This window comes from Pundamilia nyererei, unplaced genomic scaffold (genome assembly GCF_000239375.1).
Source record: "Pundamilia nyererei isolate P.nyererei 1_Seehausen unplaced genomic scaffold, PunNye1.0 scaffold00101, whole genome shotgun sequence".
Classification (NCBI taxonomy): domain Eukaryota; kingdom Metazoa; phylum Chordata; class Actinopteri; order Cichliformes; family Cichlidae; genus Pundamilia; species Pundamilia nyererei.
Window position 1 is genome coordinate 325,668 of NW_005187502.1, and position 26,559 is coordinate 352,226.

Here is a 26,559-nt window from a genome sequence, read left to right on the forward strand (position 1 = left end):
GGCGAGTGGCTCCAGCAGATCCCGGGAATAACATCGGAGATCTCTGTCCAGAAGAGCGCAGTCCTGGGAACAGCTAAGATACTGCGCAGGACCCTCAAGCTCCCAGGCCTCTGGTAGAGGACCCGAGCTTGAAGGATAAACCGCCCGCAGGCGCGTGCTGGGTGTTTTTTTTTTTTGTTATATATATAAACAGTATGTATGTATAAACAGTACTTTTGTTAATGGCAGGCATGTGTGCGTAAACAATAGTGACCAAAAAAGGAACTAGTTAGTCGATAGTAATTTGTTGTGCATGAGAAATAAAAATTAAAGGCATAGTAAAACTTCAACAACTAAAATTTAACTGGACAGTCTTGTTGATTTCTCATCACCTGCAGCCTTCCTGTTGCCAGAGATGGATGGATTAACATGACCTTAGGTCAAGCGACTGCCTCGTGCACAGATGCTGTGTGTGTGGGCCTGACTAATGAGGGTCAACACGGACCACAGGTCACTGGGTGGAGTTCCTCAGTCTGCCTTGCAGGCTGAAGTTACCCTCTGATTATGGAAATTTATAACTGTCACTCATTCCGAAAGTCAGCCTAACAAAGATAGCTATAGCCTTCTGATTCTTGTAACAAAGCAACAGAAAATAAACAAATGAGAAAATGAATTTATTAATGAGAAACAGAATTTTCCATGTAATATTTATATGTGGAAGCTGAGAGCTAATTGAAGGCATCTTTATCTTTCTCCCTCAAGTAATTGTGTTTTTGAACCAAGACAAATTCAATCAGCTCCCCGCTGACTCAGACAAAGTCTAAAGTTTTCTCACTTTTTTTATTAAGTGGATAGCACCCCCCCAAGGTGTCCTTCACCTTCCTTGCAGTGTAAATGTCCTCCTTTATGTTCTCAACAGGAAGTCTTCCTCTCCTTCCCTGTCTGCTGCTGTCTATTTTGACACAACTCATCCCTGGGCTTGTTTTCACGACTCCCATGATGAGGATGATAAGAGCATTGTGGCAGACGTTTGAAAAAAAATGGATTAAATTACCCTATGCGCAGAGGCTATGTTTCCCCATGCTGTGCTGCCTTTATCACAGCGATGTTTACATTCATTAGCACTTGTCTGAAATGTGACACAATCTCCCCCCTCTCCGTTCTCCAGCGCCGACTGCTCCTGATATCCGCCCGACTCCAGAATCCAAACAGATGCTATCAAGCAAAGAAAATGTTTTGTCTGCTTTCCATTAAGCGAAGCCCAGGGCCCAGTCAAGACTTTACTTGCCAGAGTGCACAGAAGCTTCAAGAGGGAGAACTAAAGGCATGTGCATTAGTCTCTCTTGGTTTAAAAGGGTCAATTCACCCAAATACAAAGCAGTATATTGTGCTTATCACTGTGGTATCTAAACATGTAGAAACTTTGGCATTCATTTTCCAGTCAATGGAGATACATTGGTAGTCATATAGGGGCATATTGTGATGGTAATTAATGCTTTCTTTTAGCTATCAAAGATTAAATTATTGCACAGCGTACATCTTTAAAACTAGATGCACAAGTTTTTAATTATTTTGAATTTTCTCTCATTCATATAGGTAATGCTAAAACGTATGTAAAAAACATAATGTTAGCCTGACTTACCCATTCCAAAACCAGTTTTGATGTGCGTTTGGGATCATTGTCCTGTTGGAACACCCAATTATATCCAACTGTCTAGCTGCTGATTTGAAATGAAGTTGAAGAATGTGGAAGTCATCCGCCTCCTTCATTTTTCTAATCATCTAATTGTGCATCGTACCAGTACCACTGACAGCAAAACAGCTCCAGAGCGTGATGCTACCACCCTCATGCCAATTAGTACAGTGTTCTTAGGTTTGAAAGCCTCACCTTTGCTCCTCCAAACATACCTCTTGTCACTGTGGTCACACAGCTTTGTCATTTGTCATTTGGCTTGTCCATGTGAGCAGCTGCAACTTTCAGTCAAGCCTGAAGGTGCCTATTTTGGAGATGAGGCTGCTTTCTTAGTTGGGATACTCTCAGTTCAAGGTGATGTAAAACTCACTTGCTGTTGTTCCAGCAGTTGTCAGCTTGTGACAGGCTTGAGCCTTGGTTGTCCCTGGGCAGTTCCTGAACATCCAGTTCCAGTTTCTTGTCATCTGATGGTGACAGTTTGAGTCTGGTAAAGGTGTAACTTCGGGGGACATTAAACCAAACATTTACTTTTGACTCTGTGTGGATTAGAAACTAAACTAATTTCAAACCTGAGCACCCAGTTCTTATTTTTATTAAAGATGTATTCTGTATCATTATTCCACTCTGGAAAATGAACAGTTCAAAAATCATTAAAAGACACAAAGACACCTGACATTCATTCCCATAAAGAGTGAATGTAAACTTTTGACCTCAAATGTAACTAGTGTACATAAATGAATACTCTTTCAAAATTCAACAACTGTAACAATGTTACTGCTATATTATATCATGAAGGGCAGTGTAGTAAAATGTATTACAAAATATAATAATAAATTAATGGTTTATGTTAACCAAAAAGTGTATCTAAGACTGTATCTATATGGACCTGAACCTTGCAACCACAAGTCTGTGCTACTTGATTAAAAAATAATTTTATTTATTTATTTTTTAGTTTATGTGTTGCCACTTCTAACAATTTCAGGTGCAATCCACCCTATAGACTCTTCTGGCTCCTCCTTTAAAATAAGATTAGCATGAAGACTAAAAAAAAACAGCACAGAAATCTAAGAGATCATATAACACATGATATGATTAATAATTTCCATACTTTAGTATTTTTTCTTGATTTAAGGAAGTGTTAACAGTTTTGTCTTTATACCCAGCTAAGTTAACAATTGGCTGTAATAGCAAAGTTTGAGTACAAACACTGCAGTGTCGATATCAGGTAATTGTTGTTAGCTTCTATCATTCCAAATGAATTGTTGCATTTCTCTTGGCTGCTTCAGTGTTGTGCTGACAGTGATCTGATATTAGGTATTATTTCCATTTATATTAAAGCTCATAAAGATTTTTTGAGGAATTTTAATTTTGAGAAAAAAAATAAAATGGTTTCTCTAAAGGAAATTAAAACTCTCACCCCAGCTACACACACACACACACACACACACACACACTTTCCTCTCTGCCAAAACCCAATCTCATTCCAAGCATACCGCTGCTTTCCCCTGTATTTGATTGGACACATTGAGTCATTAAGCCCATCTGACACGAGCAATGGCCTTCCACGATCACAGTCAAATTTGGGGCCAATGCGGAGAGACGTATGGGTCTCCTTGATGAAGGGGCCGCCTGATGGTTCAAGCAGGGTGGTGGAGGTTTGCGAGGAGGGGAGGTGGCGTTGGAGGCTGTCAGCAGGCATGGACCAGGGTCACTCCACGCCTTGCCTTGTTAGATCCCCATCAGCGAAATGCTGACTGTCAGGGCACACATTGAAATAGAGGAGGGTTCCTAGTGCGCCGTCTGCTGCTCACCACCAACTTTCTGGCTCGATGGTCATGATCAAACCCGTCTGGCCAGCCCCGCAGCGATGCCTTGTGTCACTCCATTAAACAGAATGTATTACTACTTTCACGCCACGTTAAGAAGGTGACAGTGAAAGTCAACTTGACCTTGAATGCACCAGTGGCTGTAATTCCTTCTCAGATGTTTTGATCAACAAACTAATCAAATGGCTCAACAGTTTGCTTTTTAGAGGAATAAAATGACACACAGTTAATGAGGGTTTGCTGACTGACCAGTCAAGAGTCACTTTTAATGATGATTAAAAACTACTTGTGGAGAAACTGACTCATATGTTTCAATTTTTGTGTATTCCAACTTCCTATAATATAATTTATGTCTGAATAAATGCAGAGGCTTAATTGGATGCAATTATATCTGAGGTTGCATCTAAGTGACCCTCCTCCAGCTGCTGTGTCAACTGAAAGCTTTTCCATCTGCATGTCTCAGCAACTGTGTTTATCTGTTTATTGCCAAATCAAAGAGGATAGATGCTTCTAAATATTCCATCAGCTCATAAAACCATTATCTTAGCCAAGGTAACCTGGAGTCAGAACACAAATGCCACATATCATCAGTTTCATGGCAGCACACAGTGACTTAATGGAGTTTTTGTGAACTTTTGTCTGTAAGTGCAGTAAAGAAGTTTTTTAAGCATCGTGTTTTGTCCTCCTTACGTGTGGTGGGATGACATTCGTACGCTGCAAGAGGGAACAAAAATGTGGAACCAAGTGGACAGACTCCATCAAAATAATGAAGCTCAATTTAAAAGGAAAATAATCAAGTGCCTGGCAGATCTCAAAGAGCAATATTTGGTTAGCGCTTTGTGTATTTGAACTGCAGAGCTGAGTATCAGCTGCAGAACAGCGTGCGGGGAACAGATAGAGCTCTCAGTGCTCTTTCACTCCTCTGAGAAACACTTCTTTCATCAACATCTTGTAACAGTCATAAGATAGTCACAGGAGGCTGTGCCTGTCTTGGCTGATTTTGCATAAAGCACTGGACAGGTCCCCAGTCCATCCCAGGGAAACACAGGGATACAGGCAGAATAAGAACGTTGGTTTTTTTGGATATTTGAAGTTATATTTGTTGTCAAAGTTGATGGAATTATGACCTCAAAAAGTGCCATCAGATGTTGATCTACCACTTAATACCACTGGGAAAACTGGTATTATGCCAGCTGGTGGCAATGGGTTCCTTTTTCAGCATGACAAGTATCCCATCCACACTCCCAGAAACACACAATAGGACACTATCAGTCATAGACTGGCCTCCCCAAAGCCTGTTCCTATCTATAATTATCCCACATACTGGCTTTCAAACTCATTAGAATTGTACAAACTGTAGTGCATTGTTTGCATGTTTCTATAAATTTTCCTAGCAAAAGATAAAGAAGTGTTGTATGGTTCAATTCTTTTGCAAAACACTGTATGTTTTTTTTATATAATATACATTTTAATATGTAATTTGTCATTTTGTCATTTTATATATGTGCAAGGGTTCAGTCTAGTAGTAGTAGAATTAGTCTCTATTAGTAGTAATAAAAATATTGAGTGCATCTCTAAAAATTTGAATCCTGGTGGACGGCCACCGTGTCACCTTTTCTGAGGCAGTCAACATGCAAAAAGAAAATTATTATTTACATCAGTATTGTGCTGACAAGCTGCCTTAAGCATCAGAAATAAAGGCCTGCTAGATGGAATAATGGCATGCGCATCCACCCATTCGCCTTCCTCTGGTTACCCAGTTCAGGGTCAGTGGTACACACTGGACAGGCTGTCAGTCTGTCACTAAAACACAGAGACAGTCAGCTTCACATTAGGGGTGCTTAGCTTCACATTATAAACGATATACGATAGAAACGATATAAATTTGGCCAACGATAGAGATTTTGACTATACTGCTCTATCGCGATAGCGCATGTTGATGATGTCATCAAGCCGCGCCAGTTTTGGTCGAAAGCATCGCAGCGGCTACAACCATTATCATCTGCAACTTGTGCCTAGAGTCATAGCAAAGAGATGAAGCACTTTTGAAATATGGGGAAAGCCAAAAACTGCGCTTCCTCCACTTCCGTAACATTGATTCATTAATGTTGAATTCTCTCACAGCTGCTCTATGTTACAGTATATTAATAACTAACCTCAGTTGTTCTCCTGACTGAAGTTTGGCCCGTGTATAGCATCCTGCTATGCGATTGCATTTGTCTCTGACCACCAGAATCCCTCACGAAACTAGCGAGCTAACTTCCTGTTAACTTGTAACTCCGTTAAATTTAATAACTTCTGTTTTCATGGATGCCTGGATGTTAAACTTAATTGTTACACCTGGTAAAGCAGCAACGCTGATGATTTTATTAAAGATTAAAGAATTTAGACCGTTTTTAACTCTCAGTGTTCGTTTGACTTTGGGACCTGAAGAGGACGGAGTTTTGGACCCAGATTACTCCGCGAAGCTCCTCACCACGGCAGCCGTAATGCTCTGACAATCCATCAAGCAGTGCGGCTTACCAAAGTTGTAATAAAACATTTTTTAACAGATTTCTGCACGCCCAAATTGGTTCGAGGTCAGTAAGCACAACCAGAATTCATACATAAGGCACATGCTCGATTTTTGAGAAAATTAAAGGATTTTAAGTGTGCCTTATAGGCAAAATAAGTTATACAGAAGAAAAGAATATATCGCGATATATATCGTTACCGCACATGCTTCAAATTATATCGCGATATGAATTTTAGGCCATATCGCCCAGCCCTACTTCACATACATATAAATTGTGAAAGTATGATTAAAATATCAGTTTAGAATGCTTAACTAACCTCCCCCCATGCATGTCTTTGGACGTAGCCATAGAGAACATGCAAACTACACAGACTTCACACCCACAACCTTCTTGCTGCAAGACGCTAACCACTGCACCAGTGTGACACCAAATGATTTCATTTTTAAAAACCTGTTCTTTTCCTAGTTTTAAGAAAGCCAAAAAAAACCCCAAACAAAACAAAACCTTACCATATGCAATGAAATTTTGCCTGCTTCATCATGTTAGTTCAACGCTGTCTCACTGGTTAAGATGCAACCACTGTGCCTTAATGACAGTGAAAGTTTTGAAACCGACTGGAGCTTGTTAAACTGTATGGATTTACCGAATTCACTGCTGAGTGAGGTATCCCTGACTGATGGGTCGTCTGATCTCAGCAGTAGGACAACAAAAGCCAAGAAGCCAAGATCCAGTAATACTTTGTGGTTGGTAGGCAGCTGAATCATGGTTATGTTAGAGCCAGTAAAACCACAAGCCTAAAGACAACCTGACTGCTTTTCCACCACTGCATTTACATGCAGGATCTAATGACCGACTCACTTTGCAAATTCCCCCGATGACAGCCAGCTCCTGATAAGTTAAAGACCCCACTGCTTCTGTATGTGTGCCAAGGCAACGAAACCAGAGAGCGCACAGCCTCTGTGCACAGGTGGCAGATCAGGCCATGGCCCTCTTGCCACAGATTTGGCAACATACTGAATCAAAGTGTCTCCTGGACAGAATTAGTCAGCACCTAAGCACCTAGATGAATGATTCATGTGTGGTTGCTTTGTCACCTGCCATTTATCTGCAGATACTACTGGAAAAACATTGTGTACTTTATGTTTTACAACACAGGATTGAGTGAGTCATTCTGCCCTGTAAGGGACAGATGTGTAAGTCTTCATCCTGCTAGTGTGACGTGTTATACAGCAAATAACATCATCTGTTGTGATGCTGTATATGCTTGCACTATTCTGGGCCAGTCAAGCTATTTAAAACATGGAAATATAAGTGAATGTTCTCCTTTTTAAAAATGTGTCTGTTGAAATGTCTTTTGTTTAACAGTTTCTGATTAAATAAAGATTTACTCAGTTGCATTTATTATAATATATGCGTGTCAATATATGCGTTTTCAGACATTTTTAGAACGATTTTATCCCTTAGGAAATTCAGCATGGTACTGAGCAGTATCAGCCTTCAGTCTGAACACTGGAGTTATGCCACTGGTAAGAAAGAAAAGAAGAAAAAATCAGGATTAAAGTGAATGGCAAATCCTCTCAAAAAATCTGATTATTATCTTGCAGTTGTATGCCTCCGTCAAGCCGCAGTTCACACCGATGTCTGTGTAGCTGCATAGCGCATGCAGTGAAAAGTGAAGACATTTGATAGGGAAGCATTTATTAAAGTATTTTTGAAGATAATTATGATCTTGCTGTTAAACTTTGCAGTTCTGGATATAAAATATTATATATAACAATAAGAACTATATAACAAATTGAAACTCAAAGAGTCAAAGTTGAATAAAGTTTCAAGACAAAAAAAACAAAGGTGAGATGGGATGGATAGGTTAACATAACACCCCCTGCTGTAGTTGTTACCAGCCTGGAGGCATAAAAAGAGGATCCATCGACAAAAACTGTTATGTTGTTCATTGTTCCTCTGATTTTTGTGTTTGTGTGTCTTGATGTTGAAAATGCATCATGCTAATGTAAATGATGAGTCGATGAACATTCATGATGTAAAAATTCTCTGAAAACGTTTAAATTCTCAAGTTTTACATATTAAGCTGCTTCCATGCTGAAAGTGATTTGCTTCTCGTGCATCACTTTGATGCTGACTGCCAGTCGATTCCAGATTTTTGTTGCCTAGGTAACCTTCTAATGTATTTACCAATAGGTCATGTGCCAGTGACAGGTATTCTTCACTCTCATTGGTTGGCCTCTCATTTAATTTGCCCGGAAGTTGAGGAAAGTTTCTTTAAGGTCCCGCCCACTTCCAGGAGGTTATTTTGCTTCTAGTTACGTGAAATCGGGGAATGCCCTTCACTTTCTGTGCTTTCTGGTTGCCACATCGCTGTGAATCACTTCCAGTGTATATGCAGCTTTGCTCATTCCTATGAAAAAAACATGTGGTTGTGTTTTATTTAAGTGGGGAGAAATAATTGAGGAATTCTACCTAAAAATGTTTTTTACTGTACAAATGCAAATAAATTAGAAATAATTGGCAATGCAGCTTTTATGTGGGGTGACCCTTGAAGGCTTAACCTGCATGTTATTGATAACACACACTACTTAATTTTATTGCCTCAAGAGAAGAAGAATGCAGTTAGTTTGCATATTGGTGAAATTAAACCTGATCCAGACAGGAAGCCAACCACTTTGACAAGTAGAATGCATGATTATCCATACTTACTATAAATGTTCTGATAAAAAGCCTGTAGTTGTACCTTCTGCAGACTGCCACTAGATGTGTATACTGACAAACAAGAAAAAGACTGCAAAGCTGCGTGCTCTACTACCATCACAAAGCGCTGAACACAGAAAATCTCTTTTTTTAGTACCATGATGAAAGACGTGATTAATACGATCTGCGGCTGACTTGGACTGGGCTCCTGTAACCATACCTTGAACACATGTTTTTGCTGAGGAGTTGAAAGACGGCACTCTCAGGGCCAGAACTGACTGCCTCCAACCTTGAGGAGACATTACTCTGATTTACTTCTTCTCTCAAATCTGTCCCAACTGTTTTATGCATAAAGGCTAGGGGAGAGAGGGTTAACATGGAGAGTTCACAGGGGAAACAAACAGAGACACAGAGAGGAGCCCCAGCATTGTTTATTTTCACAGAAACATTCCAGAAGTTGACAGCTATTCCCTTGTCTGGGAAGCTGAATTGCAGTGCAATTTTCCAGACTCCAGACACAGTGTGTGAACTCCCGCTAAAGCTCGTCTGAGACAGCAGAGAATGACTCTCTTATTCACATGTACACTCTGGTGATAGTGACTGAATACCAACCAGAAATAGTTAAAGAGCTTAAGTCATTGGAAGGTTGGAGATTAGAGAAGAAGATTAGAGATATGCAAAAGAAAAAGCCTTTTTTCTCATCCCAGCGTGCTTTCCTGAAGAGGCAAAACAAGACACATTAACATATTTCCATGCCTGCCAGAGAGAGTTGACTTGAGATCTATATTTGAATTCTAGGGTAGCTTTCCAGCGTTTGGTCTCCACATGGCTGCTGCACCAGGCTCTCTAGAAATGTCAAGGTAACCCGATCGTCACACACTCGATTCCAGTAACGCTTCCATTAACGACTGGGAAGAGGATCCTCAAGCTGACCCCAACAAAAAGAGCCCCAAATTAGCATACGTATTTAGAGCATGGTCTTTGGTTGCACGAAGACGTTTCACAAGATTCACGCCCAAGTTCTCGCACCATGTTCACTAATCTGATGCAAACTAGAGTAAGGCATGAATCTTTGCACCAATGTGCATTTAAAATGGGAAAATGGTGTGAAAAATTACGTTTTTGTTTTCTTGCTTCATGATAGGTAAGATGACTCAACCCTCAAACCATGTTGTCATTCTCCAAGTATTCATATTTTATTGCAGTTGTTGCCTGTTGTACTTTTGTTTCCACTGTCCCTCTCTTGCTTTGGAGTCAAGCTGAGGGAAATGAATTTCAGCAGCTCCAGGAGTAGGTACCATTTCATCTAGAGACAAGTAAAAACTAGTACCCACGATTGGTCTCAGCTACAAAAAGAAACAAACAAACAAGCAAAAAAAGGTATCAGTCACCACCATTTAACTTTTATGGGAATCTATCAACACTCTTGATTTCTCAACAATCCATGTATGAAGTGAGTCATTGGAAAGTGTAATGATTTGAACGAGTTTGACAAGGGCCATACTGTGATATCTAGACAACCAGGTCAGAGCATCTCGAAAACTGCAGCTCTTGTGGGGTATTCCCGGTCTGCAGTGGTCAGTATCCATCAAAAGTGGTCCCAGAAAGGAATTGGGGTGAACTAGTGACAGGATCATTGGTGGCCAAGGCTCACTGATGCACGTGGAGAGCAAAGCCTGATCCAACAGACGAGCTACTGTAGCTCAAATTGTCAAAAAAAAAAAAAAAAGGATTCTGGTTCTGAAAGAAAGCTGTCGGAATACACAGAGCATTAAAGTTTGTTGTGGATGAAGTCACATAGCTGCAGACCATTAATGGGTATATGAGCATCAGAACTGGACCATGGAGCAAAGGAAGTCTGGTCTGATGAATCACATTTTCTTCTCCATCACGTCGATGGCCAGGCTACCTGAAGAGCACCTGGCAGCAGGATGCACCATGGAAAGAAGCCAAGACAGCGTCAGGCACTGCGATGCTTTGGGCAATGTTCTGCTTGGATACTCTACATCTTGTTGCCAGATACCACAGCACATCTTCAGGGTTCTAGTGGACTCTATCAATGGGTTGGGCCTACTTTGGCAACAAAAGAGGGGCTTGCAGGTACAAAGCAAAAATGTGTTGCTGTTGTTTTAGCTTTAGTTCTTTTTTATTTTTTTTATTTTGGAAAGGTAATCTTTTATATTTGGAATGCTAATGTAATGCTAATGATATAGCTGAAGAGACAAATATCACTCATCTTATTTTCATCCAGAAAAATTAAGCAGCATCATACAAGCAGCAACATTGTTTTTGTATGGATTAAACAGACACCAGATGTGCTGGTTTACCTCTGTATGTACCCAAGGAAAGCTAAAGAATTACCACAAAACAGCTTGATTTTGCTTTAAATGCACTAAACAGATTTGGAACTGACTGATCTTTAATCTCCAATCCACCTCTTTGACCTTTCATGAACATGTTTTCCAGATATTAAACTGCTGCTTTGAAAATCTTTAGTTTGTCCTGTGCTCTATTAAAAAAAGACCAATCCTATTTTTTCTAAATAATGGAACATTTTCGAGTTTATTTGCAGCAATCCAGCGAATGCATTCGTCAGGTTGCACAGTGTCTCTCAGAATACCCCCGAGGAGGAACATTCAGAGAAAAAAATCTCTCATTTCCTGAAAATTTAAATATATCTTCCAATTTGAAGTTACTTTTGAGGCACTTTAAGGTGAGAAGGGATGTGCAGTTGCTGGCTAAGTAATGATGCAAGCATGATGCAAGAGAGAAAATAGTGCAGGCTCACACATAAAGATAGCTGCCGGTATGCTACGTTGCTGAGGTTGAGGGGGTCAAACAATTAATCCACATTTCCCTGTGGGCTCAGTGTTTTCGCAGGATGGAGCCATACCCCCTGTGCATCATCCAAATGTTCACTACTGTCTTGAACGTCAATGACGTATAATCACGAGGGACATAAACATTCTGACCTCTGGACTCTCGTGTCTCCTGGTCAATCACAGTATGTCTAAATATATGTTTCAGTATATATCCATTATGGCCACCATCTGGAAAACTCAAGTAGCGTGCTGCTGATTTATGCTTGCTATCAACAGACTCCCCCAGCTTTGCTCCTCATGCAGAAGTGGTTGTGGACTTAGCAACGGAAAAGGAACATTATCAGCAGACTATTAAATAGCGTTCAGCCAACAGGAGGTGGTAAGAAAGAAACAAAGGCTTGTCTTAAGGCAAGCTGGTAGGAAATGTTTTCTTTTTCAAAGTGTGTTATACCCCCTGGTGACAAAAAAAGAGAGACCAGAAAGAAAGAGGGTAAGTTTTTTAAAAGGACGAAAAAAGTTTACTCAGCCCCAGGTGCAGGGTGTCCCCTGCTGATGTCTTTTCACAAACACTTTGTTCATTTGTCTGGTTGATGGGGTGGCTGGACAGCTTACTGGACGGCTGCCTGGTCACTGGGCCAGTTCCCGAATAAAACATCAAACTCAGCTAACATGAACTGCTTCCCCATCCTTTCTACCCCCCTTCATCTCTTCCTGGCCACATATTGCATTGCCATGTAGTGTGGCAAATCATGGTGGGGACTTTGCATGAAGTTACTGTAACATAATTTATGTTTTTGCTGTTATCTGCCATTGCTATTGTAGGCCACACAACTATTTTGGCTCAGTAGAGGATGTACACCAGGTGCCAATGTGCTTCCCAAATATCTGTTAACCAGTAAGTGTACGCCACCTCTGGACACCGCGTCTGTCTGGCCAAAGCCCCAAGGGCTCAGCAGGCATTGCGTCTCGATGCTGGCACAGACACGCCATCCTCTGTTTGAATCTCCAGTTTCAAAGAGAACTTGCTCGCCGTAAGCCGTCTCCACTCATTGTTTGCCGATGTTGCAGCTGGATAGGGGGTTTGGAAAAGTGTGTTACCAGCCCTTCCCAATCATCCTCCCACAGTTCCAACTGACAGCAGCTCCAGCAGAGAGTGGTTGCTGCCATCTTCACTTACAGTTCTTGTGAATGTTCCATAGTTAACGGCCCTCTATTGAAGGTTCTGTTCAGCTCAGATCAGCAGGGGTCAATTAATGAGCGGCCCCTGACCATCAGATCCCAATTATGGCTTTCAGAGCACTGCGCCGTGTGCCCCTCAAATACCCAGCTCCATTTGCCTGATAATTGTGTAATTAGAGTCTGTATCAATAATTGAAGCACCAAGAAAGACATGCATTATTCTTCTGTTTGCCTTATTTGCTAAATTGCGGCAACATTTTTACTAATGATGAACTGAGGCTCGCAGCTATCTGCATTATTTATCATAAATTACCAAAGCCTCTCATATCACTAACTTTAATGTTTTACCACCCACAGGAGAGGTCTCATTTGTTACCAAACACTGTGTTCTGCACTTTTTACATAGCTGCAGCATTCAGTCTGCACAGATAGTATTTAATAACATAATCATTAGAATGAAAGATTATATCTACGTAACATATACATTACACATTATACATATATTAACATATACACTGGATGTATTATAAGCAAAAAGAGTCATCACATGCTACCAGTGACCATGACAACACACGTATATGTATTTTTTCTCTTTTTTCAAATTATAGGAATTTGGCATATGAGTGAGGCTCTTGCATGTCCTGGGAAGAGCTATGGGTTATAGCCTTCACACGTGAAACCCAGCCTGTTGCTCTTTTCAAAAGACCTTGAGACATTTCACTAGTAAGCGCTCCCTCCGAACACAATGCCTGATTTTACTTTGGTCGTCTCTCCAACCTGTGTCCTATGACAGTCTTCCCCAATCATGATGTCAATAAACGCACGCCTCTGCCCTTGTTTTCTTTCTGTATCATAAATGTTTGACAAGACAGGCTTATTAAGGGAGAGGAATGTTATTTTTCCACTTTTCAGACTTCCTCAGGTACATTGTCTGTCACCATCCTTTCAATAAATAATGGATTGTAGCACCATTTCCCACACAGCCTCATGACATAAATATGAACACACCTTTGACTTGACATGGGGTAATGAGACATTTGACAGCTGTGACAGTCGTATAGCTGATGGTGCTGCAGTCACACTATAGTTTGGTACAGTATGCTATGCAATCAAAATCTTGAATAGACATGCCACGAAAGTGAATTCCACAAATCAGCACAGGAAATTTCACCACAACTGTCCATAACAAATTGCATATGGCGTGCTAAGCTTATCTTTGGGATATGTGGAAGTCAAACCACAGTCTGGAGAGAGAGAGAGAGTAATTAATTCTAATTGGGATATTTTTGCAGGACTGGAGAATGACTAAGTAAATGCTACTCTGGAGCAATGTTTTTGATGGAGCCTGAGCCGCATATGCTGTACTCAGGAGCACATCTGTGCCCAGTGCCCACAGAGAAATCCCCTGGCAGAAAACACTTCAATACTGCAAGGAAGCGGGGGGTGAGACACCGTGAGCATTATTATGCCAGCAGGCAACAAATATCCATCCTAATTGCTCCACAATTGTATTAAACTAGCTATTATGTAGCAATTAAATTTGTTTAAGCCCCAGCTCCAGTTACAGGTTTCAGCGTGGCTAATTAAAAACAAGGGAGCAGGAAAACCCCAGGCAGAAGCTTTCCCTAAGCTGGAGCTCCAGCTCCCCTGTCACGACTGCATTTAGAGTGTCAATCACAGCAGAGTCAGAGACAAGTCATTCAGGCAGCCTTTTTGATTCAACCTTTTCACTCCCATAAACCCTTTATCTAGACCTCCTCTGCATAGTTCCAATTATCCCAAAGTGGCGTGCGTTTGCGTTCAGCTGAAAGAGAAGAGGCCAGGCTTTCCAATATCCTGCCCTGCTCTTGTGTTGTACATTGCCCAAGTTAAAGCACGTGAATCACGTGTCCCGTACATATACATTATGATTAGACTCAATTTAGTCCTGGTGAAAAAGTGCCAACAGCAAAACATTCGAAACAGAGCAATCTGTGGTATGCTTCCCATTGCACCATCTGCAGTAGTGTTCTGTAATGAAGGTCCGTTTTCGTGTGTTTTGGACCCAGTCCAGCTACGCTGAGCCTGCTTCTGCCTTCCCACTCAGGTCGTTACAGGTGAGATGCAAACTGATGAACACACAGAGTGCAATAATGAGCCATGAAATGAAAGGGAAATTAATTGGAACCCAATAAAGAAAAGATTAACAGAGATGGATTATCCAGTCTGCTTGACTGTTTTAGGCAGATTTTTAAATGGTTGCTCTGAACTGAAATTAGTATAATTTATCGCATCACCTTCTAAGACTCCATGCTACATAAACAACTCTGCAATACTTTTCAAAAAGTAGCATAGAGTTGCACAAGTCACTTAAATCAGTTGTGTTCTTGAGTAAAAACTAATTTTACTTATTTACCAGTCAAATTACCTGGAACGTGACTTTTGTTACTTGGCTAACAGAACTGTTAAATAGTTTATGGAGCAACATTCATACTGACAGACATTTTAGTTTATCTTTTAGTTCTGTCTATGCTCACATCATTAAATTCAATTTAATTCAGTTTTATTTATACAGCGCCAAATCACAACAACAGTCATCTCAAGCCGCTTTATATTGTAAGGTAGACGCTACAATAATACATACAGAGAAAAACCCAACAATCATATGACCCCCTATGAACAAGCACTTTGGTAACAGTGGGAAGGAAAAACTCCCTTTTAACATGGAGGCAATATTGAGTTCATATTTACAGTCTCATAAAATCTTCATTGCTTCGAAGCACTGGACAAGTATTGTGCAGTGTGTTTCGTACACTGTATGGATTTTAATCTGCTTGCCAGAAGTAAAAACATGAGTGATTATGTCTCACTATGCTAACTATACTTTCTTCTCACTATCGTTGCATGATTTGGCTCCAAACTTCCAAGTTTGTTTTCAGGGGGAGATATGCAAGAAATGTCCCTCAATCTTTACGAAACCACAGTTTCTCTGTAGCCTTGACTGAAAGTGACAGTGTGGAAGTGCCAGAATGGAAAGGAATTTGTTGAGGAGAAGGAGATGCCAATCACAGAAAATAAACACAGCGATCCCATGCTGCATGGAAAAATACATTTCAAATGGAGTTTGTTATATGCTCTATTCGGTGGCTAGTTTGAGGGGAAAAAACATCATGTTTAAAACATCTTTTTAATCACCAAGATGGTAATTAAGCTGCATAATTTGTGTTCTAATTTAACATTTTAGTTAATTCAGTGCAGTCAAGAAGTACAGTTTAGTGTTGGCCTATCACAGTGCATTCATCTTCATACTGCAGAAAATGCAAATGCATATTAGAATTAAAATTAAACTAGTATTGGCAAGAACGTGAACCTCTCCGATTGATACTGGTCTGCAGCTCCGGAAGGGAGCATTGTGCCGTGCAGAAGTTTCATGTCAACATGGGAAATTCACTCTCGGATTAGACGTTAATACTTGCATCTGCTGCTGCTGCTGACGGACATGATGTTTAGATGCCTTCTTCCCCTCCCCTCCTTTGTCATTACTGTTTTTGGTATTGATTGCCTGCTGCCTCTTAAATTATGCATTCTGCAGCTTGGTTCGGAGGTGCTCCCAGGTGGGTTTGTCAAAGGAAGGAGACACATGTAGTCGGGCACTGTGGCTGGGACGTCAGAAATCCATACAGGTCACAATCATGTCACCCCATCAGTTTTAATCAGCCGAGCCTGAATGCAAGCTGGTGACAGGGCTTAGAGGTATAAGAGATGTGCCTCTGCTGCTCCCCTGGCACGCAAGCTCTGGTTCAATACTGCTGGATGCCACTGACAGAGATTCATTATCATCAGTATGTGGCTCGCAGCTGAGCTGGATGATGAGACATATACTGGTCTGGGCCTGTTTGACAGTGTGTTCCCACGCCACGGTGCAATTTTAGCCTGATGGGTTTATCGGCGTCTTCATCGCTGTCTCCCGGTTTTTACATTGGGTGTAATGATGCATTGTGTTACTGTACTGCGGTTTTCTCGCATGGTCAAGATTGTTTTATAAGTTGACAGTTATTTCCCAAAGTCTTAAACTGCAAACTTTGAGGTGTGCCTACAGTGATGATTGCAGCTTTGAGCTAAATGTTGACGTTAGCATGCTAACCTGCCCAGGAAAATGGACGGTTACTCGCTGTTAGTAGGTTAAAAGCTAGCTGTAAGTTGAAGCAACACAGAAAGCCTTAAAAATGCATTTTTAATCATGCTACATGGTTCTGATTTAACAGTAGCCTTCTACGTTTATCAGTTGGCTGTAGCTCAGGTGGTAGAGCAGATCATCTACTGATCGGAAGGTTGGTGGTTCGATTCCCGGCTTCCCCTAGTCTGCATGCCAAATATCCTTGGGCAAGATACTAACCCGAAATTGCTCTCCGATGCATTGATCGGAGTATGAATGTGTGTGAATGTCAGTTGTGTGAATGGGTGAATGCACAAGTTGTGTAAAGCGCTTTGAGTGCTCAGAAGAGTGGAAAAGCGCTATATAAGAACCAGTCCATTTACCATTTACCAGTTATGCTAGTGTAGCAGCTAGTGTCACATGTGTAGCTAACACCCAGAACATATTTTTAGGCACCAGGTTTCTTTTTCACAGTTTTGCATCTGTAACTTCAGTCATTGTGTATTGTGTATATAGCAGAAGTTTTGTGTATGTTTTGTGTATGTGTATATATTAACAAATTTCCCACGTGTGGGACTAATAAAGGTTATCTTATAGTACGGTGACCAGCAGTCCTCTTTTCCCCAGACATGTCCACGTTTCACGTTCTGTCCGGGGGAATTTTCGAGATGGATGAAAATGTCCGGGTTTTCCTACAGAGGACTCATATGTGTGACGTCATCCCCGAGCTGCTGCTTTGTGAGTTGTTGTTCTGCGCTCACACAGGAGAGACAGCGAAATTTCCCTCATACCGCCCCTGGTACTGGTAAATTTTCTTAAACAGGTGAGACCTTATTTCTGTACAATTATTTAATTCGAGGTATTTAAGTTATTTTTTTGCCCTTGTTGACCTATAAAAGCCTATGTGACATTTTTTTTGTTTCACCTTTCATTAACCGCACAGAGAAGGCATCGTTTAAATATGTTAAAATTTTCTTTAAGCCAACAGTATTATTAAAGTTCTTCGTGACGGGGCCAAGTGTCCTCTTTTTTGGAAATCAAAATATGGTCACCCTAGTATATAGTATACCAAATCTGATTACTTCTTATATATGTGGATAAACACTCACTGCTTCTGATATGCTACTAAAAGAAGCTGCTCATGCTTTTACCTGTAGACAAAGGGCTACATGTGAGGGACTGTCCTCAACCACAAATAATGTGTGAGGGCAGTCTCCAATTCACTCGCTGGGCCCATGTCCTCATTTTAGGTTTGACAGCGTTTTAGTAGATAAAGGTAAATGGCTTGGACATGAATTGAGATGCAGTTTGGGGAAGGCCACGAAGGGGAGTGGTGCCAGCTCCTGGGCCCGGCAGATCTCCATGTACTGAATAGAAGGGAGGAAGTTAAAGAATTGAAAAGGGGAGGGATGGCGGGGGACGTAAACGAGAACGACAACTGGGGGAAACATATATAGATGAGAACCAGAACGAGCACGTTTGGAGGCGTGGTCCAAATACTTTATCTCCAAACAGCGCTCATAGGTGTGGTTAGTGTTACGTATGAAGTTCAGCTTTTTCAGCTTCATTCTTTTTAACAGTAAAACCCATTTTGTGCTTGAGCAACTTGTTAGTAAATCTGGCCCAAGGAGTTAGTTGTGTCGGTAGTCAGATTTCAGATGCCAAATCACTGGAGAAAATCAAACTTTGAGCCGCTCACAGGGCTGAGATACAAATGTGTTAAGAAATCTAAAGGTAAGTTTCATCCACATGGAACTTGATCCTCCTATAAACTCCAAAGGCAGAATGAATCATCTGTGGGACCTTGAATGTCAGTAGAAAATTTCATGGCAATCCAACTTGTAGATGCTGAGATGCCTGGTCCCGAGTAAATGAATGACTACTACTTCATGGTGTGGAGAACCAAAAGAATTTCCAACAATAATTTATCTTCTGGCTGTTTTTTTCTTCTTCTCTGGCTCATTGCATGAACAAGACAATTACCCTGCAATACAAACTCCATGATCCTTGTAAACAAATGGAGGGTCATGACACCGCAATCAATGGATGCGTGGTGGATCAAGTTGCGGCTGCATCTCACTGTGAATCTTCCCATGGAAGGGCGAGTCTCCAAATGAGGCCAGCGATCCTTTGATGAAAACAGTCACAGAACTCAGAGTGGTGCAAACTTAAAGGAGTGAAACACAACAGGGTCAAAAGAGCAAATCCGGCCTTCTGTTCACGTTGCCTTTATTGTGAAGTTTGTGCAAGGCACGGTGTGATTTTCTTAACACTGCCAATGAAAAGAAGCTTGATTTTCACAGGCCAGTTGACCTGCTAAGAGCAGGTGTGTCGGAGATACAGTTTCAGCCTTTTTTTTCTCCACTCCCTTTCCTGTACACTTCCCAGCTGACGATACTGCTGCCCGATTCAAATGCTTATCAGGACTTAAAGAAAAAAGAAATTCTGTCACTTTTTTTTTCTACTTTTTATCTTTTTCAATGATTCTTCCGTTCTTTGAATACTGTGACTGAAACAGTTATGAGAACATCACCTGAAAAGTGACATCAATCACTCAGGTGGGTCAGCTTTGTTGTCTTTGCTTTCGCTTAAATGTTTCCGTTGTGTGTGTAACGATATATGACAGACGATCAGGTAAAAACTTTCTCATATTTCCACCTTGAGCCCTGAAAGGGAAATACCTGATCTCTTCTTGTAAAGGGATATCAAGTGAGGAAATCACCAGTCTTTTGTAAAGCTCGGCGAGGGTCCTTTTTAGACCTTCAGGATAATTATATGTCTATGTGAGTTCTTTAAAAGCATGAGAAGAGAAATTCAAGTTATTTTAATTGTTACTTATCTAAAAGTAGCTTTTTTATCTTAAAGAAACATTTTGCATGGCACATATTTAAAAGAAAGATTCTGTCTCTCTAAAAGGTGGCTAACATCATGTGTTTAACTCTGCATAACATAAACATCAAAGCAGGTACACGTTAAAAGACTGTTTTGCCGGAATGACGCTTTATGTGGGGTAAGCAGAAAGAAACCTGGGAAGGCGCCAGAGACACAACATCCTGCGACACCAGCTGACTCTCTGACCTTACATACAGTATGCTCAAAATAAACCTTTACACGAGCGAAGAAAAGCTGAAATGTTTGTTCAGAACCTTATCTCAGGCTGTATGTTTCCTCTGGGGTCACGCAACTTGAGCTGGGTGGTTTATGTGCGGGCCCGTAGGATGTATTATAAAACCTTCGGGATGACACTCACATCTAACTTCCCATTGCAGATTCCCAAGATGCTTATCTTGGTAGAGTATAAGCAAAAGCCTGTTACTTCACCGTGATGTATTGTGTCTAAATAAAGTGCTTGAAAATCAATCATTGTGGCATGAAAAGATATATGGTATTTGAGGCAATGCAAAGGGTTAAAATGCATCTAACAGAATCTAGATAGATTTGAAAACAGCAAACTTATTGTCAGATGGGGACTTAATATCTCTTATCATTTCCATAAATCAGAAAATAATCCTCCAATAAAAGTGAAAAAGTGGCTTTTATTTGATTGATTTCTTATGCAAACCAACCATATTTAAGTGTTTTATAATGCCAATATATCTTAAGACTCTTTTTATATCGTCATATCATATTAAAGTCCTTGACAGTGTGAAATTTCTTGTGCAAAAATCAGGGTCAGTATTAAACAGTATTCATAATTCATGTTTAAATTGTTGCCAACAACACAGGAACATTTCCAATAGAAAGTCAGTGTTGGTCAAGTTACTTGAAAAAAGTAATTAGTTACTAATTACTGATTACTTCTCCAAAAAAGTAAACCCATTACTTTACTGATTACTTATTTTCAAAAGTAATTAGTTACTTTTTAAAAGCATGATACACAACCTGAATAGGTAATAAAGCAAAAGACCTTTCAGCCCAATTCTATTTTTGCATAATCCATCATATAAAATTATATCAAATGGAAAGCCTCTTTTTAAAAATTGTTTTATGAGTTTTAATCTTTTAATTTTATGCACATAAAATCAAGCAAAAATTAAATTATATGCAACAGTCTTTGACTTGAAGAAATTCTTTAACATTTTCTTTTCTGCATATTCCAGGGTATAAAATAAATGTTTAAAATAATGTTTTTTGTTTACACTCACTCTTTCAAATAAATGTTAGAAAAACAGCAAAAAAATAAAATCAAAGTCTCAGCAGCACTGAGTCCTGTTGCTCAGATTTGAAGTTTAGTTTTTCGCTGTAGAAAGAAGTTTTCTTCCCACGCAGAGTCTACAGCGGACGCTAATAATTTGTCACTTTTTACAAACTAAAATTTAAAGTAATGCAAGTACCTCCACACTTTAAACACTGCATGGTAGTTCTCTCTCCCACACTCCATATTATCCATTGTTGATCTGCACACGTCTGTTGCTGCTATGGACATCGCACGCTCATACGTCATTGTCATGAGACATTCTCACAAACAAAATCACGGTTTAATAACACAGTAATGCAGCATGCTTACGGGAAAGTAACAGTAATCTAATTAGTTTTTTTTACATTACTCGCTACTTTGAAAGGTCCTGCAATCCGATTAATTTTTTCCCATCTCTGGTTGTGTCCTATGGTTGATTGTTATTATTTAGAGTTTAGATTTTATCACTTTATTGTTTCATTTTTAAAACAGTTTTTAAATGACCTTTATTGTCTGCCTCCTCTGAAACCCAACTGGATACATTTGTTTTTCTCTAGTCCCCACTGATCAATTCCATTGTTTGGTGAAGGTGGTAAAAAAGTTCAAAATTTCACATTAGTATATTATATATACATATTATATGTATGTTATATGTTATACATATTTACAAAGAGACACGTCGATGAGACAATAACCTATGGGTCTGCTGTGTCTGCGTTCCCACTTTAACCAATCTCAAAAGACTGCCATGACCTCATTCCACCTGAGCCCAGCTCCCAGCTGTCTCCCAAAAAGCCTCCAGGCCAGAGGCGGGTTGTGCCAACCGTAATCTTCTACACCTTCTACACCGTTGCCTGAGCTCACTGGAGTCACGTCACCTCTTTCACAGCCAAACACGCTGAGCTGAGGTCTGTTACATTAAAAGCCATGTTAGTGTTTCTTAAAACCTGCATGAAAGAGCAGACTTACACAGATTTAGTTTCACAGACCTCAGTCACCCTGAACAAGAGGGGCTTTGTATGAAAATGTGCCAGTCACAGCAGCTGCTTTAGATAGAAGTTCAAAGGTTATCCAATTAAAAGTGTTTATGAGTTGGAGACAGAGATCGTCATAGTTGTAACATACAACTAACTTATAAAGTGCCATCTGCTTCCTCGTGTAGGCTTGGGTAGGATATTAGGATATACATTAGTCTAATACATGTAACCTGGGACTATCTGTAAATTTCACAGTCTAAAACTCTATTTTAGAAGTGATATAATGTGCTAATTATATTTGAAGCAGCATGGCAGACCAAGGAAACAGCTGCGTACAAAAACAGCCAAGCAATGACATAATCAAGAGCAACAGGACTTTCCAATATTTCCAGTGTTTGTTATTTTGACTTCACTGTCTGCAGTATTTCTTAAAACCATGCTTGAAAAATGTAGTTGATTGAGCAGTTTCGAATGCATGAACTACACGTAAACAGGGAACTATTTCACTGTAAATCCTCGTCCCTCCTTAGTGATGAGGATTGTGAGTAGTTAAAGGTTTCTTTTCACGTTTTTTTTTTCAAAAGTTCAAGGATTTAGGAATGTTCTCTAAGGGGTTGGTGTAATCTATTTGCAATCATTTGCAACAATTTAAAGTACGAGCACGGTTTGACGTCTTCGAGGGGAAAATTCAAAGAAAATAAACAAAGGCAGGCATATTAAATCTGTTTTTGCATGTTAATCAAAAGTTTTGAAATTGTACGAAACACTATAAAAGGAAAAGAAAATTAAGATTTTGGACTTCGGTGTGGGTTTTGCATCCTATGTCACACATGAGAGTCGATGATGAAAGGTCCAGTTTTATCAGTCAAACACAAATGCTAAAATTTCATTTAATAATGCAATCCAATTTACAAAGTAAGTTATTTCACAGCTAAAGTTTGTCAGATGCCTGTGCATGACGTTACTAATACAACCAAATCTAGCATGGTAAGAATTTGGGGATGGCTGTAGCTCAGGAGATAGAGCAGATCATGTACTGGCTGGAAGGTTAGTGGTTCCACCTGGCTCCCCCTAGTCTGCACACCAAGTATCCTTAGGCAAGATACTAACCCCAAGTTGCTCTCCGATGCATCCATCATAGTGTGAATGTTAGCTAGGAAGCACTGAAAAGCATAGAAGAAATTAAATGTGGTCAGAATCAGTCCATTTGCCATTTAATAAGAATACTAAGAAGTGTTGTCTGCTATGGAGAAGCTACCTTGAAACATGAATTTCACAACAGCATTAACACAGTCTGGGAATAACATCTTGCCAAAATTGTCGGTATAACCAAACATTGCCTCACCCTAATTACTCTTTATTGAACAGTAAAACTTTTAAATGGGTGTAAAGGTTGAGAAAGGCCTGTTAGATGAACTTGAGCATTCCCAGTTATTGTTTTCTAAGGTAAACATTTCCAGTTAACGACAGCAGTTACATCAGTGTTAGCTTTGAGTGGAAATCAGCCGTGATTTACACAAAGAATTGTCAAATTAGAGGATTCGTAAACATTTACAGTCCTGGCAGAGTTGAAAAAAAGACTTGGATCAAGGCCATTTTCCTGTCCAAATCATGTTTCGTGTAGTGAGTAATAATCTCGTCTCACCTCTTCTCGGCCTGGTGTTACCGCTTTAGTGAAATCACCCTGTCTTGGCAAGTGTACCTGCTGTTGAACAAGCCTCTCTCCTATTACAGAAGGCTGGGCTTAATAAGCGTCCAGGCTATATCAGCGCTGTATTCAATTTCCTCAGATCTTGAAAACACAGCTGTAAAAGAAGCTGAAATTTACAGCTTTGCCCCCTCAGGTTTTGTTTAAAAGGGATATTCCCTTGTGTTGGTTCTTTTACTCCAGCCAGGAATATTGCTTTGCACTCTTCATTGGGCCTGTGGGAGAAATATGGAAATTTTACAGTTGAAAGTTTAGAAGCAGTGTAATTGGAGTTGGGCCAGGGTGAAACCCCCACCTTCTTTGTGTCCTACAGCATTAAAGCCCCCCGAGCCACGTCTGAATCTGAGCGCCTCACACACAGGCTTTCTTAATTGGATCAGGCTTTAGTTCATATATGTGAACATGCATGCACCACTGCACCAGTTATAGGCTATTCTGAATGTAGACCACTGTTTTAGATATTTACAACCATATCCTAGAATTAGCTTTATTTATAAATACGTCTCAGTTCAAGATCAAGTTAACAGCTGTTTAGACGCTTTCAATCACATGGTCAATTTGTAGCTATTATATAAACACGATTTTATTGGACTAACTATTATAACTAGTACTGTTTCTGTAGGGTCAATAGGAAGGAATTTTCAGCACGCAGGACAACTATTTCTGCTTCATTTACATATTTAGTTAATGCAGTACAACTGCATTATTAATACAGTGCTGTCTTTGGAACAGGCCAGACTCTGATCAATAGTTGAATTAACAGGAGAGCATCCTACAGTACCACCGTTAGCCTCTTTCACTCAGATCACTGAGGGATTTAGCTTGTGCTAATTAGTGAGCATAAGTGGTAAGAGGGTTAAACTGTATTAAAACTTAACAGTTGCACTTGTTTAGTTTTGCTTTTGTAAACAGTAAAAGTAAACCACAGCTGAGGTGGTGGTGATGAGGGGTTGGTGGAAACCCTGACAATGACGATTCGTAAAAAGGACATGCTAGCTAACCTGCTAGTTTACAGAAAAGCTGTGACTTTAGAGAATAGATTTACAGTTGTAAACTTAACTTGGTTCTTTCTGCACTGAGCCTATTTAAGATGCTTTGTTTTTTACATGTGCACCTTACCAAGAGCTATTTATTGACCTCTAGTGTTATTTATTGTTATTTCTATTTATTTATTCAGGCCTTCTCATGATAAAGAAAACCGCAACGTTAGGAATACAGGAGCTAAGTGCCCCTCTGGCTGTCTATCATGAATCTGACTGGCTTTCATGAATCATGCTATCACTGATCATGATGCAATGCCCTGCAAAGTGAACTACTGCAGCACATCATTACAGTGGTAGAGTACAGTAAAAGTACAATCTCAATGAGTCATGGCCTGGAGGAGTCTGTCCATGTGAGTTTAGATCGATAGAACATGATGACTTCTCTTTTTCGCTGCCTCGTTCTCCAGTTTGACATTGAACCACTGCAGGTGTACTCTGCAGCTTTCAGTCAGCAGTAACTAAATGGCAGAACCTGCCAAACCAATTAGCCACACTGAAAGTTGAATCAGTGTCGAAGGTTGTCAGTGGGTTATGAGTCAAGCATGTCAAGATAACATCAAGAGTGACTTTACAGTATGTTGACTGACATTAGTGCTGAAAGAAGTTTTGGCCACGGGAACGGGAGCATTAGATGAATGTGATCACAGCATGCCAGACAGGTAGAGGCACAGGTGAAGACGCTGATAAGTGGAATATCTTGTGGGTGTGTACTGGGGCAAAAGACAAGTTGGGATGGTTTTTGAATAATGCCATGTTAGAGGAAAGAGTTATCGCTGGTTTCCCATCAGATTGGAGTAGGCGCATATCCGCACTGGAAGACTGGAACTATGGAATGGGGAAATGCTTAACGACTGTTGATAAGTTCACCTGCGGGTCACAGTGTGCTCCCATAGTATCTGATAATTCCTCCCCTTTCTAAAAATATCATCTCATTTAGGCAAAACTATCTGCCTGACACATCACAAGTAACCTGCTTAAGTTCAAACTCAGCATTAGAATGTGGAAGAAAGGTGATTTCAGTGACGTTAAACGTGGCATAGTTGTTGGTGCCGGACGGGCTGGTCTGAGTTCAGATAATTATTGGTCTACCCAGAATTTTGAGGACAGCCACAACTATGCAGAAGAGCATCTGTGAATGCATAGGGCATCAAACCACCAAAAGATGTGCTGCCGCAGCAGAAGTCATTCCTGTCAAGCTACAAGCAGGAAACCAAAATTGGACAATAGAAAATTGGAAAAACATTACCTGCTCTGAGCACTTACCATTTCTGCTCCGATATTTAGATGGTTGGTTATGGTATCAGCATTGTTGCTGACTATTTCCATCCCGTAACCACAGTGTACCCATCTTCTGATGGCTACTTCTAGCAGGATAATGTGCAATTTCAGAACATTCGAATCATTTCAAGCTAGTTTCTTGAACATGATAATAAATTTGCTCATAAACCCTCCACAGTCTCCAGATCTCAATCCAATACAGCACCTTTAGTTTGTGGTTGAATGGAAGATTTGCTTCGTTGATGTGAAGACTCGAGAAGAAGTTTATTGTAATTTCGTATGGTGTTACCCATCCTGAAATGAAATACTGTTTCTCACCAGCCTCTACAGTCCAATAAGCAATACGGTTTAAAAAGAATAATTACAGTTTAAAAGAATGAGTTTTAAAAAAGAGCAGCAAAAAAGGCATAAATAGCACAAAATCTAAGTTCTAAAACAAACCCCAGTCACATTCGTTCGGGTAGATAGCAGCAGTCCTTTCACAGAAGGGGATGGAAAAATTAGGTAGTGTGTGTATCTGGGG